General features: G+C 40.1%; 1 protein-coding gene across 1 annotated transcript in view; it reads right to left on the bottom strand.

The window, feature by feature from the left end:
* LOC124593760 (cyclin-dependent kinase 2-interacting protein-like) overlaps window positions 1-18979 on the bottom strand; it is a 117381-nt gene that overhangs the window by 59641 nt on the left and 38761 nt on the right. The gene's annotated exons all lie outside the window — the stretch shown is intronic.

Here is an 18979-nt window from a genome sequence, read left to right on the forward strand (position 1 = left end):
TTTTCTCCTGTTTTCTTTTGTATATTTGTTGTATTGGGTATGAATATTTCGATTAGTTGTGTTAATTTCTTCTTTTTATTGGTGAGCATGATGTCAGGTTTGTTATGTGGTGTTGTTTTATCTGTTATAATGGTTCTGTTCCAGTATAATTTGTATTCATCGTTCTCCAGTACATTTTGTGGTGCATACTTGTATGTGGGAATGTGTTGTTTTATAAGTTTATGTTGTAAGGCAAGCTGTTGATGTATTATTTTTGCTACATTGTCATGTCTTCTGGGTATTCTGTATTTGCTAGTATTGTACATCCGCTTGTGATGTGATCTTTCGATTTGTTGTTTGCAAAATCTGCATTTATCTGTTGTGGTATTGGGATCTTTAATAATATGCTTGCTGTAATATCTGGTGTTTACTGTTTGATCCTGTATTGCAATCATGAATCCTTCCGTCTCACTGTATATATTGCCTTTTCTTAGCCATGTGTTGGATGCGTCTTGATCGATGTGTGGCTGTGTTAGATGATACGGGTGCTTGCCATGTAGTGTTTTCTTTTTCCAACTTACTTTTTTCGTATCTGTTGATGTTATGTGATCTAAAGGGTTGTAGAAGTGGTTATGAAATTGCAGTGGTGTAGCTGATGTATTTATATGAGTGAATGCTTTGTGTATTTTGCTGGTTTCTGCTCGTTCTAGAAAGAATTTTCTTAAATTGTCTACCTGTCCATAATGTAAGTTTCTTATGTCGATAAATCCCCTTCCTCCTTCCTTTCTGCTTAATGTGAATCTTTCAGTTGCTGAATGTATGTGATGTATTCTATATTAGTGGCATAGTGATCGTGTAAGTGTATTGAGTGCTTCTAGGTCTGTGTTACTCCATTTCACTACTCCAAATGAGTAGGTCAATATTGGTATAGTATAAGTATTTATAGCTTTTGTCTTGTTTCTTGCTGTCAATTCTGTTTTCAGTACTTTTGTTAGTCTTTGTCTATAATTTTTCTTTTAGTTCTTCTTTAATATTTGTATTATCTATTCCTATTTTTTGTCTGTATCCTAGATATTTATAGGCATCTGTTTCTTCCATCGCTTCTATTCAGTCGCTGTGTGTTTTCCCTTGACTATGCTATTTTTCTTACATTTGTCTGTTCCAAAAGCCATATTTATATCATTGCTGATTACTTCTGTTATCTTTAGTAATTGGTTGAGTTGTTGATTTGTTGCTGCCAGTAGTTTTAGATCACCCATGTATAGCAAATGTGTGATTTTGTGTTGGTATGTTCCAGTAATATTATATCCATAATTTGTATTATTTAGCATGTTGAGTAGTGGGTTCAGAGCAAGGCAGAACCAGAAAGGACTTAATGAGTCTCCTTGGTATATTCCACGCTTAATCTGTATTGGCTGTGCTGTGATATTATTTGAATTTGTTTGGATATGACATGTGGTTTTCCAATTTTTCATTACTGTGTTTAGGAACTGTATCAATTTAGGATCTACTTTGTATATTTCCAATATTTGTAGTAACCATGAGTGGGGTACACTATCAAAAGCTTTTTGGTAAATAATGTACGCGTAGTGCAGCGACCTTTGTTTAGTTTTAGCTTGATATGTCACCTCTGCATCTGTTATCAGTTGCTCTTTACATCCTTGTGCTCCTTTGCAGCAGCCTTTTTGTTCTTCATTTATAATTTTGTTGTGTCATTAATTTCTGTGTAATGACTGAAGTTAATATTTTGTATATTGTTGGTAGGCTTGTTATGGGGCTACATTTTGCTGGGTTTGCTGTGTCTGCTCGATCTTTAGGCTTCAGATATGTTATTCCTTATGTAAGTGTATCAGGGACTGTGTATGGGTCTGCAATGTAACTGTTAAATAATTTATATCTAAAAACAAAGATGATGTGACTTACCAAACGAAAGTGCTGGCACGTCGATAGACACACAAACAAACACAAACATACACACAAAATTCAAGCTTTCACAACAAACTGTAAGGACGGGTATACACTCGCACACACACACACACACACACACACACACACACACACACATATCCATCCCCACTTATGCAGACACAAGCAGCACATCGTTGTCTACCAACCCAAGTTCACCACAGGATCAACATAGCCCAGCTTTATCCAACACTTTTTCGCCTTTTTTCACAACAGATCTCCAGTTACTTTCTGCAGTTATTTTCAATTTCATTTCAACCTCATGTTACACTTTCCACCTTCTAATACCATGTCACCCTCACAACACCCCCACAACGACCCCATTAAGTTTGGTCTTTAAATATGTCTGCTTGTGTCTGTATATGTGTGGATGGATATGTGTGTGTGTGTGTGTGTGTGTGTGTGTGTGTGTGTGTGTGTGTGTGTGTGCGCGCGTGTGTGCGCGTGTGTGCGCGAGCGCGCGCGAGTGTATACCCGTCCATTTTTCCCCCTAAGGTAAGTCTTTCCGCTCCCGGGATTGGAATGACTCCTTACCCTCTCCCTTAAAACCCACATCCTTTCGTCTTTCCCTCTCCTTCCCTCTTTCCTGATGAGGCAACAGTTTGTTGCCAAAGCTTGAATTTTGTGTGTATGTTTGTGTTTGTGTGTGTGTCTATCAACGTGCAAGCACTTTCGTTTGGTAAGTCACATCATCTTTGTTTTTCGATATATTTTTCCCATGTGGAATGTTTCCCTCTATTAATTCATGTTAAATAATTTAGTTAGATGTGAATGTGTTGAGGTGAACTTCTTTAGCCAGAAATTTGCTATTTTATCTTTTCCAGGGGCTTTCCAATTGTGCGTAGAATTAATTGCTCGGGTGACTTCATGTTGCAAAATTATCACTTCAGGCATTTGTGGTATCATCTCTTATGTGTGTTTCTGCTTGTATCCACCATTATTATTATTATTATTATTATTATTAGTGTTATTATTATTTTAATCAAAACAACATCCCAAATTGTGCACTTGAGACAGCAAATAGTGAATGCTGAGGAAAATAAATCTTTGTATGTGACAATGTGCTGCTCACCATTCCTCAGTTTGTAAGTGGTGACCATCTTGCATAGGAGCATTCAGTTATATACGTCATTCTGCAGAAACATCTGGAGGGTAGGAGGGTGCAAAGAACCTCTCTCTTTGTGAGTATTGCAGAAAATGATGGGAAGTTATTACTTTGTCTCAGAGTGATTTTACGCAGTGAACATTTAGCAAATGAGTACCGAAATGTCGCAAATCAATCTCACAGATAACATAGCTGCCAATCCTGTGGTAAAGAGTTTCTTGATCACCAAAATTGAATCTCTGCCAGGTGAGCAGTGCACTTCTTTGCATTCATAGACAGCGTTCAAGATATTGTGGTTTATATTCCCTACATGAATCATAATTAATAAGCTTATGAGGCATCCTTGGCTTAAGAAATTGGTCATTTGCTAACTTCCTGGTTTATGTCCATACCACCCTTTAGCTCTGCTAGCCAGTTACCAGATGATCACAAACATTAAATTATGGCTGTTTTCTCATTTGTATTCTTTTTTTGGGTTATCAATATTGATTCCATTTAATTGTTGTTGTATACTGTCTCAGGTACATTGTGTACAAAATTATACATATTTAGACCTCCCTCTCCCTGTTTCTATTTATCTCCAATTTAGTATACTGTAATAGCATATATAAAAAACCTACTCACCAAGCGGCGGAAGGGCACACACTTAAAAGGAGGTTAAAATTAGGTAAGCATTCGGAGACATTTGCTGTTTCTTCAGCCAGAAGGATTGAAGGAGAAGGAAGAGGGATGAAGGAAAGGGTCTGGAGAGGTCTAGGAAAAGGTGTAAATTTCGGGAACTGCAGATCAGGGGACATTTATTGGATGGGATGAGAAGGAAATAGTGGCTGTTGGAGACTACACCGGATGAGATTTGAAAACTGGGGGCTTAAAGGTGGAAGACAAGGTAATATGCAACACAGAGATTACTGCTAAAACATAATGTACGAGTTAATAAGAGTGAAAAGCTAAGTGCAATGTACATAACAGAGGTGGGGGGGATGGTAAAAATAGATAGGTAAGAAAATGAAAGAGGCAGAAACCAAAATGGAGTGAAGAAATTAATGTAAATTAAAACCACATGTGTGGCGACAACCAAGGACATGTTGTAGCACTAGTTCCCATCTGTGGAATTCTGAGAAACTGGTGTCTGGGGGAAGAACCCAGATGGCGCATGTAGTGAAACAGGCACCGAGGTAGCAATTGTCATGTTGTAAAGCATGCTCTGCAACATGATATTGTGTGTTGCCAGTATGTACCCTCTGCCTATGTCCATTCATCCTAACTGATAATTTGGTGGTAGCCAAGCCAATGTAAAAGGCCGAACAGTGTTTACATAACAGCTGATACATGACGTGTCAGTTACAGGGCTGGTACAGGTGGTGGTAGGAGGGCGCATAGGCCAAGTCTTGCAGCAGGGGCAGTCACAGCATTAGGAGCCATGGGGTAAGGAGATGGGTGCAAAAGGAGCATAGGATCTGACAAGAATATTGCGGAGATTGGGAGGATGACAAAAAGCTATTCTAGGTGTGGTGGGTAAAATCTATGACAGAATGTATCTCATTTCAGGGCATGATTTTAAGGAAGTCAGGGCCTTGTCGAAGTAGCTGATTAATACATTGCAGACCAGGATAATACTGAGTGACCAGTGGTGTGCTACAATGGTGCTTTTTGGAGGGATCAGCAGTACCAGGATTGGTTGTGATGGCCTGGGAAATCTGCTTCTGAAGTAGGCTGGTGGGGGTAATTACATCCAGTGAAGACTGAGGTGAGAATGGTGTTGCTGTAAAGAGGAAATGAGGTCCATACTGTCTGACCACACCTAGAATAGCTTTTCATTGCCCTCCAAATCTCTGCAATATTCTTGTCCGACCCTATGCTCCTTCTGCACCCTTCTTCCTATCCTATGGCTCTTACCCCTGTGTAGCGCTACATGTCCTTGGTTCTACAACATGTCCTTGGTTCTCGCCACCCACATGGTTTTAATTTACATTAATTTCTTCCATCTCAGCATTTCTTGGCAGTAACTACTCTTTTCTTCACTACATTTTAGTTTACTACATCTTTCATTTTCTTACCTATCTATTTTTACCATCCCCATCCCCCATCTGTTACATACACTGCACTTAGCTTTTCACTCTTATTAACTCATACATGATGTTTTAGCAGTAACCTCTGTGTTGCATATTACCTTGTCTTCCGCCTTTAAGACCTTAGGTTTTCATATCTCGTCTGGTGCAGTCCTCAACAATCAGTCTTTCCTTCTCATCCCATCACCCGTGGTTCTGGTGACTTTTCCAAAATCTACCCTTTTTTCTAGACCTTCCAGTCCTTTTCCTTCACCCCTCTTCCTTCTCCTTCAACCCTTTCTGGCTGAAGAAGGAGCAACTAGCTGTGAAAGCTTGGCTAATTATAACCTCCTTTCATCTGTGTGTTCTGTTGCTTGGTGTGAAGATTTTTCGTCTATACTATCACATTATACTGTCAAAAATTGATTGTTTTTGTTGATTTAGTATTCTGTGTGTTGAATTTAATTTTACGAAGTCTACAGTTGTCTCTAAATACTAGTTTTTCACCAAGTATAGAGACATCTCTCACATCAAACGCCCATTATTTCCGATATTACAGTTCACTGAAAGGTTTACGGATCTCTATTTGAAAGTTCTAAGCTTTTCTGCATATCTTCATTATTCAGATTTTTGTCTGGCTATGCCGTCACTAGAGATAAATACTTTGAGCAAATATCTCTCTTGTCTCATCTATTAAATTTTGTTGTTTGCTATCAGTTATAAGTACAGCAACTCCCAAAAATCTAAACAGAATCTATGGAGAAGACTAAATTCTATCTGTTTTACAAATGGAAAAAAAGTAAACACAATTAACATAGATTCTTTCACTTTACTTATTTACTGAAAACACATACTGTACAGTAATACTGCAATGAAGGGACTGCTTATGTCTAATAATAGCCTTATGGAATTTGCAAAGATACCAAACATCTTCAGAAATCATGTCAGTTAGCAAAACAAATTAGTTACTTGTCAAACAAAGACCACAAAATAATAAAACAGTGAATGAAGAAAAGGTACACAAGTGTTCACAGATGACAGGCTCCAGGAAAATAGTGTTCAAACATTAGTCCTCATAATGTTTACAATTTCTTCACCTGCCATAGTGCCATTGCAACCCTGATTGGATTCAAAAAGAAAGATGAGATTATTGTTATTTCTGTTCCAAACATCGCTTTTTGCTCTAAGTTTGTGGACACAACCCTCATGACATCTCACAATTTCTTGCGCCTCAGCTGTTTTGCTACCAGTACAAGGTACCACTTGTCTGGTAGCAGCAACAGCAGCAGCAGCAGTATCCCAAGTTTGTGCAATGTTCTTAGTTAAGTTTTTCACATGTGCTTCATTGACTATTTAGCTGTCCCTGGCAGATTCCTTTTAACAGACATGCATGTCAAGCTTCATACCTCATTACATGCGCTTCATTTTGGGAGTAAACGGCAAATAGTTTTTGGTGTGTGCTATCCGTAGTGATCTTTTCTTTTTTGTCTTTATTTGATTTTGTATTAAACAGAATGTACTTCAGCACTGCTGTTAGTGACACTGTCATCAGATTCAGTTTCAACCAACAACCACTGAATAGCTTCAGTAGTGCCTCAGATCCCACACAATCAACATTAAATACTCCCACGGCAGCAGCCGAAATTTGTGCACTGCTCTTTTTTTTTAGTCTCTACATAAGCACAATCCAGTGTTAAACTTATTTTCTCTGCTACTTTTTTCTCTCTAGCAGAAACATTTTCACATACAGAAATGGCTAGGAAATGTGGTCGTTGTGAAGCTCTGATGTAGAAGTTGTCTGCTGTTTATGGACAGCTGGAACCTGTGTTGGTCGTTGAGGATTGGCCTCATAAGACTTCTGTGAACCGTGCTGGCAGTAGTGAAGCAGGGCAGTCTCCAATTGCTAATGTGCTGCAAACCTTGAGGACAGCTCTTTCTGCCAATGTGGTCTGGGGGGGGGGGGGGGGGGGGGGGGGCGGAACCACATCGAGCACCAATTGGTCACCTGATGGTTCGCCATTCTGGAGCTGTTTTATGTGACTAATGGGCATATATTTAACAATAAATTGGTTTGAGATATTATCTCCTGCACATAATGAGACAGAACCAATGCCCCCCCCCCCCCCTCCAAACCACACACCCCCAAACCACACCACACCACACCACACCACACACACAGCAATCTTTCCTCTGTCGTGGTGAGGGTACACACAGAGGGAAAAGCAGTAGGCACAGTTCCAATGTTAAGCTCATCAAGGCCCATATAAGGAAAAATAGTGTCACGGAAGGAGAGTGAACCAAATCTACACTTGGTGTATATCCTAAGGAAACTGACAACCAGCTGCCCAAGAGCCCATCATGGAAACAACTATGAGCATAGGTTGCAGTCAGATGCTGATTATGTCAGCATCAACATCTGTTGCCTGCATTCTGAAACAATTCTCAGCTATTTCCAGAGACTGGCAGAAATAGAGAATACAGATAGCCTCAATCATAAGGTCTCTGCACAGCTATCAAGCTGCACTATCATTCCAAGGACTGACCACAGCCTTCTGGTTTGGAGCCAGACAGAGCGTCTAAACTAAAGGCTTTACCATATGTTTGACAAGATCGGCTGCAGAATTCTTAACCTATATGACACAGTAGAGCCCTGTAAAGTCACAATGGATATGTCAAGTGTACGTTACACAACAGAAATAGCCACTTAAGTACCAGAGTGTGTGTGGAATGCACAATTATTTTTAAGATTAGATGACATTCTGAGGTCACCAGTAAAAAACTAATACCGAATAAGTCATTATCACAGACAGCAAAAGCCGACAATGTGAATCTAAATATATTGGTTGTTAACTGCCATACACAGTTAAGTCCCATAGCACACATCATTCATAAAAATTAGTCACCCTTACTTCACGTACACTATGTGATCAGAAGTATCCGGATACCCCAAAAGACATATGTTTTTCATATTAGGTGCATTGTGCTGCCACCTACTGCCAGTTACTCCACATCAGCAACCTCAATAGTCATTAGACATCATGAGAGAGCAGAATGGGGCACTCCGCGGAACACATGGACTTCGAATGTGGTCAGGTGACCGGGCGTTCACTTGTCATAGATCTGTATGCGAGATTACCACACTCCTAAACATCCCAAGGTCCACTGTTTCCGATATGATAGTGAAGTGGAAAAATGAAGGGACACATACAGCACAAAAGCGTACGGGCCAACCTCATCTGTCGACTGACAGAGACTGCCGACAGTTGAAGAGGGTCTTAATGTTTAATAGACAGACTTCTATCCACACCATCACACAGGAATTCCAAACTGCATCAGGATCCACTGCAAGTACTACGACAGTTAGGTGGGAGGGTGAGAAAACTTGGATTTCATGGTTGAGCGGCTGCTCATAAGCCACACATCACGTTGGTAAATGCCAAACGACACCTCGCTTCATATAAGGAGCGTAAGCATTGGACGATTGTAAGTCGTTCTCAGCCAGGTGTCCGGATACTTTTGATCACATAGTGTATGAACTAAGAGTTGATCACAACTCAAAGTAGAGTGCACAGAAATGTTCTACAAGACATTGAATGTATAATGGAAAGATACATTACACTTTCCAGGAGAAGGAGTGTTTATAGTGATAAGCAGAAACATTAGGCCTAGTGAGATCCAAAATGAAGCTAACTGTGATTGTTACATTCCATCCTGGATTTTCCATTGTTTGATTAATTGTGAACTAATATGGACAATCGTTACCATGGTTGGAGGACTTAATAATCTGGTGTTTCTACTGACTACCAGATTCAAGCACATCAGAGGCAGAGTAATTCAAAAATAGCCTAAACTCAATAGCATGGAATACACCAAGGATTCAGTAGTAGTTGGTGTTAAGCACAAACAGTCTTGCGAAGTAATCCTTAAAACTTAGTCTGACAGTGAGCCCAACAACCAATATGAAAAATATTCTAGACCTTCTAGTTACAATCTTTGTGCAAAAGTCACCAATGGAAGGCGGATTAGTGGTCATGATGGTATCACAGGAAAAATGGACACCAAAAGCACAATAGGTCGTCAAGACAGACAGAAAAGTATTTGTGTTTCATCACAATGATGGACACTCACTAACAGCTACTTAAAAGATGAACTGAGAACATTTAGCTCAGATTTGCAAACACAGAACAATTGCGCTTAAAAGTTGAAAAAAGTTTTAAACTGCAGCTTGGATAAGAACATGAAGTATTATTTGCTGTGTTATTGTTTTTCCTCTACAAAAGAGTACCTAGAACAATAAATGTGCTAGTTAGGATTACTCCCAGAACAGCATCTGCAGTATAATGGAAGCTAAGATTTCGAAATGAGGTAACTGTGATAACAAACAATAATATTACATACGATATATAACTTTTACATCATATGGAGCTATTATGTATTGTCATTTGAGTTCTAGAGACTTCTGTAAGCTGAGCAAGGCTTCTGTATTGCATCTAGAGTGTAGCTGGAATTTCTCTGCCTTTTCATATCACTGCTGAAGTCTGTCAGGGCTCCTCCCTATCACCACTATTATCCATCATCTGCATGGATAGAGCAATAACTGCCATATGACACTGAAACGTGCCTGGAACTCCCAATATCATGTACAAACAATTCAAAACATTTATACAAGCGTAATGTCACAGGAGGATGACAAATTTGTTGTCCACCATTTGTTTTTCAGTTCTGCAACAGGCTTACCACACATGCTCATAAATATACCTATTTCTCTCCAAAGCTCAAAAAATCTCTCAAGGATTATCTCAGATCAACCTGCACTTTTCATTGTGATATGGCATGACCCCATAACTGCTTTCCAAGTCTTCCAAAAAGGCTCTGAACTGGTGATGTTTGAGAGCGTGACTGTGGATGGAATTTGCTGCTCGAGTCATCACACTCATTGCTTTCCTCATGTTCACACACAGAAATGCTCTTTGAGGAGAAAGTAGTTTATTGCAAAACTGTGATATGGCATAGGAAACAATTTCAGTATCTACTATAAAAGTGCCAAGAAATTGATTTTTTGGTCAAGCATAGCAGCTGCACCATTTGTAGCCATGAAAGTGAGATTCTTCCACTGCAGACCCCGACTGTCAATAGTCACTTGCACATCAGTCCCTACTGTAGTGTCTGCCACTGGAATCAAAGACAGTAGCAGTTCTATAATGAATGCAATGATTAGCTACTCTGTGAATGTAAACTGGCAAATGAGCAGAATCAGAAATGTCTGTGTGTTTATCCATCGTCAAAGAAAATACAACAAATTTGTTGCAAGAACCATTACCTTATCTGAAACACTACTGACTCTTTCTTGAATTCTGCACTGAACAGTTGAACAAGAGGGACTAGTTGCCTGAAACTCTTCACATCTTTATAAATTCTCATTCAGTGAGACTGTGTGATGCTTTGCCAGTTTGGAAAACATGATTCAACATAACTCCAGAAAAGTGATGTGTGTCCCTATGCATGTTTCACTGATGACTGATACTTGCAGCTAAAAGAAAGTTATAACATAAGGTGTTGAATTTCAAGGTATTGTATCAGTTTGTTCTTTTTATTTTCATGTGGCAAGCCATGCCAGGGACAAAGCACATCCTCAAGATGGGATGGGAATTGCAGTTACTTAGTGAAAGGAAGTATATGCACAGGTGTGATGTGCAAGCTCTGCAGCCTATGTTGAAGTAGAGTATCATCCCAAGAATCAGTGACCAAAGAAAGCAAGGTATGTTGTTTTTGCAGTCTTAAGACCAAAGACTGGAGCTTATTTATCTCCGCAACTACTACATTCTATATCCTTCTGAATCTGCTTACTGTATTCATCTCTTCGTCTCCCTCTACAATTTTTATCTCCTACACTTTGCTCCAGTAGTAAATTGGTGATCCCTTGATGTCTCACAATGTGCCCTATCAACTGATCCTTTCTTTCGGTCAAGTTGTGCCACAAATTTCTTGTCTCCCCAATTATATTCCATATCCTCTCATTAGTTACATGATCTACTCATCTAATCTTCAATATTCTTCTGTAGCAATGTATTTTGAAAGTTTCTATTCTCTTTTTGTCTGAACTGTTTATCACCCATGTTTAATTTCCATACATGGCTACACTTAAATCTATGTCCATTGTTAACAAATTTCTCTTCTTCAGAAATGCTTTTCTTGGCATTGCCAGACTACATTGTATATCCTCTCTACTTTGGACATCATTAATTATTCTGCTGCCCAAATAGCAAAACTCATATAAAATCTGATTCCCTTAGCATCGTCTGATTTAATTCGACTAAATTTCATTATCCTTGTTTTTCTTTTGTTGATGTTCATCTTATACCCACCTTTCAAGCCACTATCCATTCTGTTCAACTGCTTTTTCAAGTTCTTTGCTATCTCTGACAGAATTACAATGTCAACAGTAAACCTCAAAGTTTTTATTTATTTTCCCTGAACTTTAATTTTTACTCCAAATTTTTCTTTGGTTTCTTTTACTACTACGACCCTGTCTCACTCCCTCTCAGCTGTTGCTTTCCTTTCATGCCCCTAGACATTTATAACTGCCATGTGGTTTCAGGTCGGCTTCTATCAGTTTTTACATTCTTCTGCCAAGAATTTGTGTTAGTATTTTGCAACCATGACTTCTTAAACGGACAATCCATAATATTCATGCCTGTCAGTGCCTGCTTTCTTTGGAATTGGGATTACTGTATTCTTCTTGAAGTCTCAGAGTATTTCACCTGACTCGTGCATCTTGCACACCAGATGGAAAAGTTTTGTCAGGGGTAGCTCTCCTAAGGCTATTAGTAATTCTGACAGAATATTGTGTACTCCTGGAGCCAGTTTTGACTCAAATCTTTCAGAGCTCTGTCAAATTCTTGTTGCAGTATTGCATCTCCTATCTCATCTTCATCTACATCCACTTCCTTTTCTATAATATTGCCTTCAAGTTTATCTCCCTTGGACAGACCCTCTATATCTATGTACATATTGAACTGGGGACGTAGAAACGACGGAGAAGCTACATCCCTGCCATAGCCCTCAGTAGTACACAACCCCACAACAGGCTACAGCAGCCCACTCACCCCACCGCTGCCTCACACTGAACCCAGGGTTATTGTGAGGTTCGACCCCCAGTGGAGTCCCCCTCCGGGAATGTCTCATTCCAGACGAGTGTAACCCCAATGTTTACGTGGTATAGTAATGATGGTGTATGCACACGTGGAGACAGTGTTTGCGCAGCAATCGCTGACATAATGTAACTGAGGCTGAATAAGGGGAATCAGCCTGTTTTCGCTCAGGCATATGCAAAACCACATTAAAAACCATTCACAGGCTGTCCGGAACACCAGACCTCAACACTAATCCACCGGGCACCGGCACCCCTTCCCACTCAGGAAGCAGTGCTTTAGACCGCACAGCTAGCTGAGTGGGCGACCATCTATATACTTGTCCCACCTTTCAGCTTTCCCTTCTGCTTACTGGTTTTCCATATGAGCTCTTGATATTCATACAACTGGTTCTCTTTTCATCACAGGCCTCTTTAAGTTTCCTGTGGATAGTATCTATTTTTACCCTACTGAAATCTGCTTCTACATCCTTACATTTGTCCTCAGCCATTCCTGCCTAGCCGTTTCACACTTCCTGTCAACTTCATTTTTTGGTGTATTCCCTTTTGCCTGCTTCATTTGCTGCATTTTTACATTTTCTCCTTTTATCAATTAAATTCAATATCTCTACTGTAATCAAAGGATTTCTACTAGGTCTTGTCTTTTTACTTGTTGATACTCTGCTGCCTTCACTATTTCATCTGTTCTACTGTATTCCTTTCCTAATGCCCTGTCTGTTTCTTTCAACGTATCCAGGTCTTGTCTGCTTAATTTCTACCTTTTTCCAAATTCTTCAGTTTTAATCTACAGTTCATAACCATTAAATTGTGATCAGAGTCCAAATCTGCCCCTGGAAATGTTTTACAATTTAAAATCTGGCTAAAAATTCTCTCCCTTACCATTATATAATCAATTTGAAAGCAATGTATACAATCTCTGTAAAACAATTGGTCAATTCTTATTCTGAACTCCGAGTCTGTAACTAGTGTTTTTTTATCTTGAATACAGAAAAAAACTGCATGTTATTTTGAAGACTATATGGACAATATAAACGCAACTGCATAGCTGCATGTGCTAGCACGCTGCTTCTGGGACTTAGGGAGGTATGCTGCCCCCAGATTGAATATGCCTGGAGGATTAATGTCAAAGGCCGATGTGCCAGCGAGCCTAAAAGGGGTTTTTAGGTGGTTTCCCACAACCGAATGGTGAATACGGGCTGGTACCCATGTCCCACCTCTGTTACACAATTTGCAAACATTTCCAAAACATTCACATTTTTTCTACATAGGATAGCACTAGACACACAAAGATGCAGTACATAACTTCCATCCCAGGTGGAAGGCTGAGGCAAGGTGTGCAACAGGAAGGGTATCCGGACACACTCTATAGTCAAATCCATAAATTAACATGCTGATCCAGTGAAGATACAGGGTAAAGGGTAGGAAGAAGAAGAAGAAGAAGAAGAAGAAGAAGAAGAAGAAGAAGAAGAAGAAGGATATGGAAGACATATTTATCATCCAGCATAAGGATGAGGAGAAGTCCTGGATTGCATCAACAGTGATTGTCATCTAAGAAATCTAAGAAAAAAGCACAATAATCCTCTACTTACTGAAGTAGAGCCCTGATGCCGGCTACTAGCGCTTTTTGCTTGCTGTGTTACAAGATAAGTAATTTAGCTAGTAATTAATCGTTTTTGCTGTCTATTCTATAGTATTTACGTGAATTAGTGCCAGATACACGTGATAAATTAAAAGTTTCAGTTTTTATTTGCGTCTGAATAAGATAAGCAAAATTTCTATTTAAGACAGTTCCAGGTGTACGCAAACATTTGTTTACATTCTTAACTGACTTTAAATATGCGGGATTACAAATTAATTCAATGCACAATACTCAGTATTTGCGATTACTAGTGTCATTTAGGCTCGATACACTGAAGGTAGCAGTTTTTATACATTTTATTAGGAGCAGTGATACTGACAGTGATTTTTAACCTCACTTGTATACGTTTGACTAGCGCAACCTGCGACCATTAATAGTTATGCAAATGTAAAATATGTGGTAAATCAGTATTACACTACAACATCTGAGTAAATCAGTGTTACAATACAACTTCTGAGCCCTTCTTACATACGGTTCAGTTAGCAGAAAGCTAAAACTCACCTCGCCGTCTGCTTAAATTCCTTAGCTTGTTGTGGGCTTTAGTGATAGTGTACTGTAAGCCCACCAGTTCCTATAAAGTAGAATTCATATTTGTGCTTTACATTATGAACTCTTATTGTTAGCTAAAGGTTTCGTTTTGTACCTGCATCTGTCAGTGTACAATACCCAGTGTTTACATTTATTAGTGTCATTTAGACTCGATACATTTAAGGTAAAAGTTTTTATAGTTTTATTAGGTCACTTTCGCGTGTACGTAAATGCTTGTTTAAATTACAAATACGAGGGATAATCAGTAGGTGCAGCTTACCGTAGGTCACTGTTTAATTCGTTTATCATATTCACTAGATAGCAACTCATAGTTTACTGTAGGTCATTGCCTTATTCTTTACTATTCACTAAATAGCCCCTAGCAGGAAAATAAGCACCAGATCTCGCTTCTACCATACATTTTTATTTTCATTATTGAGTGTCCTTTCTGCCAACTAGAGTGTAGCTGTTAACCTTGAATGGCAGTAGGTTTCCTTAAGTTTTTTAAAATTGTAAATCAGTTATTAGCTAGATGGATAGGGACTGTGTCTGTTGTGTGCAGATGGAGGAGGAGTTGGCCACAGTCCAAATGCAGCTGGAAGCTCCAGAGGGCCACCTTGAGGTGTGGTGGGGATGGGGTGCCTCTGCTGTACTAGATGTGCAGGGGGGGATGTCACAGCTCTCTGTCACTGAGCTGACCTCAGGTGCGAACTAGCCGGCTGGCCCATTCTCACCTCAGTGTGGGTGGCAGTCTGTGTTGAGGTCTTGGGCCTCAAGGCGAAGGCTGCAAGGGGGACGCAGGCTACTGCCAAATCCCATGCACTTTGCTAATCGATTTAGTGTGCTATCTGATGCTGGAAGGAGGGGGGGCAGGGGGGTGAGCCGGATCACAATGCACCTTCTGCCAGGATAGGGGCCACTCCTTCAGCAAGGTCCAGACAGGCATGTGGGGGTAGGAGTTTGTTAGTTGTTGGGAACTCCATTGTTAGGTGGATCATGGAGTCCCTCAGGAACATAGCTGCTAGGGCGGGGAAGCAGTCCAATATTCACTCGGTGTGCTTGCCGGGGGTCTTGTCCGGGATGTGGAAGAGGCTCTTCCGGCAGCTATCGAGCGTGTGGGGTGCAGCCAGCTGCAGATTGTTGCACATGTCGGCACCAACGATGCCTGCCATCAGGGATCTGAGGAAATCTTTGGGTCCTTTCAACAGCTGGCTAAATTGGTGAAGGTGGCTTCCATCTCTCGAGGAGTGGAAGCGAAGCTGATGATCTGCAGCATCGTACCCAGGGTGGTTTGGAGTCGAGTGGAGAATCTAAACCAGAGGCTACGTCAACTCTGTGATGAAAATGGTTGTAGATTCCTCGACCTACACTATGGGGTGGAAGGTTGTAGGACACCCCTCAATAGATCAGGGGCGCACTACACATAGGAAGCAGCTACTTGGGTAGCACAGTACTTGTGGTGTGCACATGCGGGTTTTTTAGATTAGGTTCCTCCCCACGGGAAACAAACTGCTAGCCTGAAAAATTACCAGTTCGTGACACTGCTGTGGGTGTGCCAACTGTAAAAATTGTTAGTTCGCCTAAATAGGTCATTTCAAAGGATTTAAATATGCTTAATCTCATGTTAGTAAATTGTCAAAGTGTCTGTAGCAAGATCCCCAAGTTAATCTCCGACTCCAAAATAAACAGTATCAATGCCATATTGCATTAGGTACCAAAAGCTGGTTGAAACTGGACATAAAAAGCAGTGAAATTTTGAACTCGGATTGGACAATGTTCAGGAAGGATAGGACTGATGCTATGGGAGGTGGTGTGTTCATTGCAGTTAAAAGCTGTTTAAACACAGTTGAGATCAATACTGGGTCGGACTGTGAAATAGTCTGGATAAAGCTGTCAATCAGACAAGGATTGACCACTGTATTAGGATGTTTTTATAGACCACCAGCATCCGCAACAAACGTCGCAGAATGTTTCACGGAAAGTCTTGAGTACATAGGAAGTAAATATCCAAATTATCTATTAGTTATAGGTGGAGACTTTAATCTAGCATTCACTGACTGGGAAAATTACACATTTATCACAGGGGGCAGAAGAAGCAAAGATTCGTGTGAAGTTATTCTAGGAGCACTCTCAACATACAACCTTGAGCAATTGGTTAGAAAACCAACTCGAGATGGGAACATATTAGTATCTTGGCGACAAACAGACCTGACCTTCTTGAGGAAGTAAATCTAGAAGAAGGCGACCATAATGTCGTTGTGGCTTCTATGTCAGTGGAAGTTGCAAAAAGTGTAGAGTTTTCTTGTTTGGAAAAGCAAATAAAAGTGTCATTAATGAATATCTTCATAATCAGCTCCAAGCACTCACCACGGGACACAAAGATATTGAGCATCTTTGGTCGGAATTTAAAGGTATTGTCCACCATGTGCTAGAGAAGTATGTGCCTAGCAAAAGTATAGGGGAGGGAAAGGATCCACCTTGGTACAAAAACATATTAGGAAGTTGCTGAGAAAGCAGAGAATTTTGCACAGCCCTTTTAAACGTAGTCACTGTCCCGCTGACAAACAGAGCAGCTGTCAGAAGGACAATGAGAGACCCTTTTAACAAAGTTGAAAGCAATATTTTATCTGCAGATTCTAAAAATAACCCCAAAAAATTTTGGTCGTATGTAAAATCTATGAACGCTACAAATAATTCAATACCTTCTCTTGCTGACAGTACGGGTAATGTAACTGATGATGATAAACATAAGGCCGAAATTCTAAACCTAGCTTACGATAGAGGACTGCAGCACCATTCCCCCTTTCAATTATCGAACAAACGAAAGGATGGCTGATATAATGTTTAGTGCATCTGGGATTGTAAAACAGTTAAGATGCTTAGACGCCAGGAAGGCATCTGGCCCAGACAGTATCCCTGTAAGATTTTATGTTGAATATGCTACAAATATGGCACCATTCTTATCCGGCATCTATCAGAGATCATTGGAACAGCGGGAAGTTCCATGGGATTGGAAGAAGGTCCAGGTCATAGCAATCTATAAAAAGGGTAGAAAATCGGATGCACACAATTACCGGCCAATTTCACTGACATTGATTTGTTGTAGAATCATGGAACATATTTTGTGTTCAGACATAATGACCTTTCTAGACTCTGAGAAGTTCATCTGCAGAAACCAGCACGGTTTTAGAAAACAGTGGTCATGCGAGACACAGCTGGCCCTCTTTGCGCGTGATATACAACAGGCTCTAGATACCGGCTCCCATGTTAATGCCATATTTCTCGACTTTCGAAAGGCGTTCGACTCAGTTCCGCACTGTCGATTGCTACAAAAAGGGTGTGCTTACGGTCTATCTGATGACATATGCGGTTGGATAGAAAGTTTTCTAACAGACAGGGAGCAGTATGTTGTCCTGAACAGGGTGACTTCAACAGAAACAAGCATAACTTCAGGTGTGACCCATAAACGATCTTGTTTATGGTATTGACAGCGGCCTTAGACTGTTTGCCAATGATGCTGTAGTTTACAGGAAAGGAGTATCACACCAAAATTATGAACAAATCAATGAAGATTTGCAGACAATAAATGCGTGGTGTAATGACTGGCAGTTCTTTCTCAATATTAGTAAGTGTAACCTACTGCGCATAACAAGGCGAATATCCTCATTAATGAACAAGTACAAAATAAATACCCAGTCTTTGGAAGCAGTAACGTCCGTCAAGTATCTGGTTGCGATTATTCGAAATGATCTCAAATGGAATGATCAGATTACACTAGTAACAGGTAAGGCGAACTCTAGACTGCGGTTTATTGGTATAATCCTGAAGCAATGCAGTCCTTGAACAAAGGAAATAGCTTACAAATTGTTAGTTCGTCCAGTCTTTGAGTACTGTTTGTCTGTATGGGATCCTTACCAGCTGGGTCTGATTCAAGAGATTGAGAAGGTCCAAAGAAGAGGGGCAAGATTCTTGACTGGTACATTTAGCCATTGCGAGAGCGTTACAAATCTCATAGAAAGTTTGAAGTGGGACACACTTGCAGATAGACAATGCACTAAATGGAAGGGGCTGCTCACTAAATTCTGAAATCTGATCCACACTGAGGATGTAGAGCATATATTATTACCACCAACTTTCAAATCGCGCAATGATCACCATTCAAAGATAAGGAAAATAAGAGCTCATACTGAGGTGTTCAGACAGTCGCTTTTCCCTCGCGCGATCCACGAGTGGAACAGAAGGTGGGATATATGACTTTGGCACGAATTGTGCCCTCCGCCACACACTGCTTGGTGGCTAACAGAGTATATATGTAAATGTAGATGTACAAGTATAAATCTTAACTATGAAATCTGATGGTAACACTACAGAAAGCAATATGGTAACTTGCTCAAACTGCACAAGCATTTGTTGAGCTATCATCCTGAAAACATTTCATTCTGAAAACAAATATTTATTTTCATAGTGGAAATGCTGAGGAAAAGTCTTAAGACATTTATTTCTCTGCTCCCACATATGATGAATACTTATTTCAGTCACATAACTTAATAGTGTTTGCTTTAATT

Source organism: Schistocerca americana, chromosome 2 (assembly GCF_021461395.2).
Source record: "Schistocerca americana isolate TAMUIC-IGC-003095 chromosome 2, iqSchAmer2.1, whole genome shotgun sequence".
Lineage (NCBI taxonomy): Eukaryota > Metazoa > Arthropoda > Insecta > Orthoptera > Acrididae > Schistocerca > Schistocerca americana.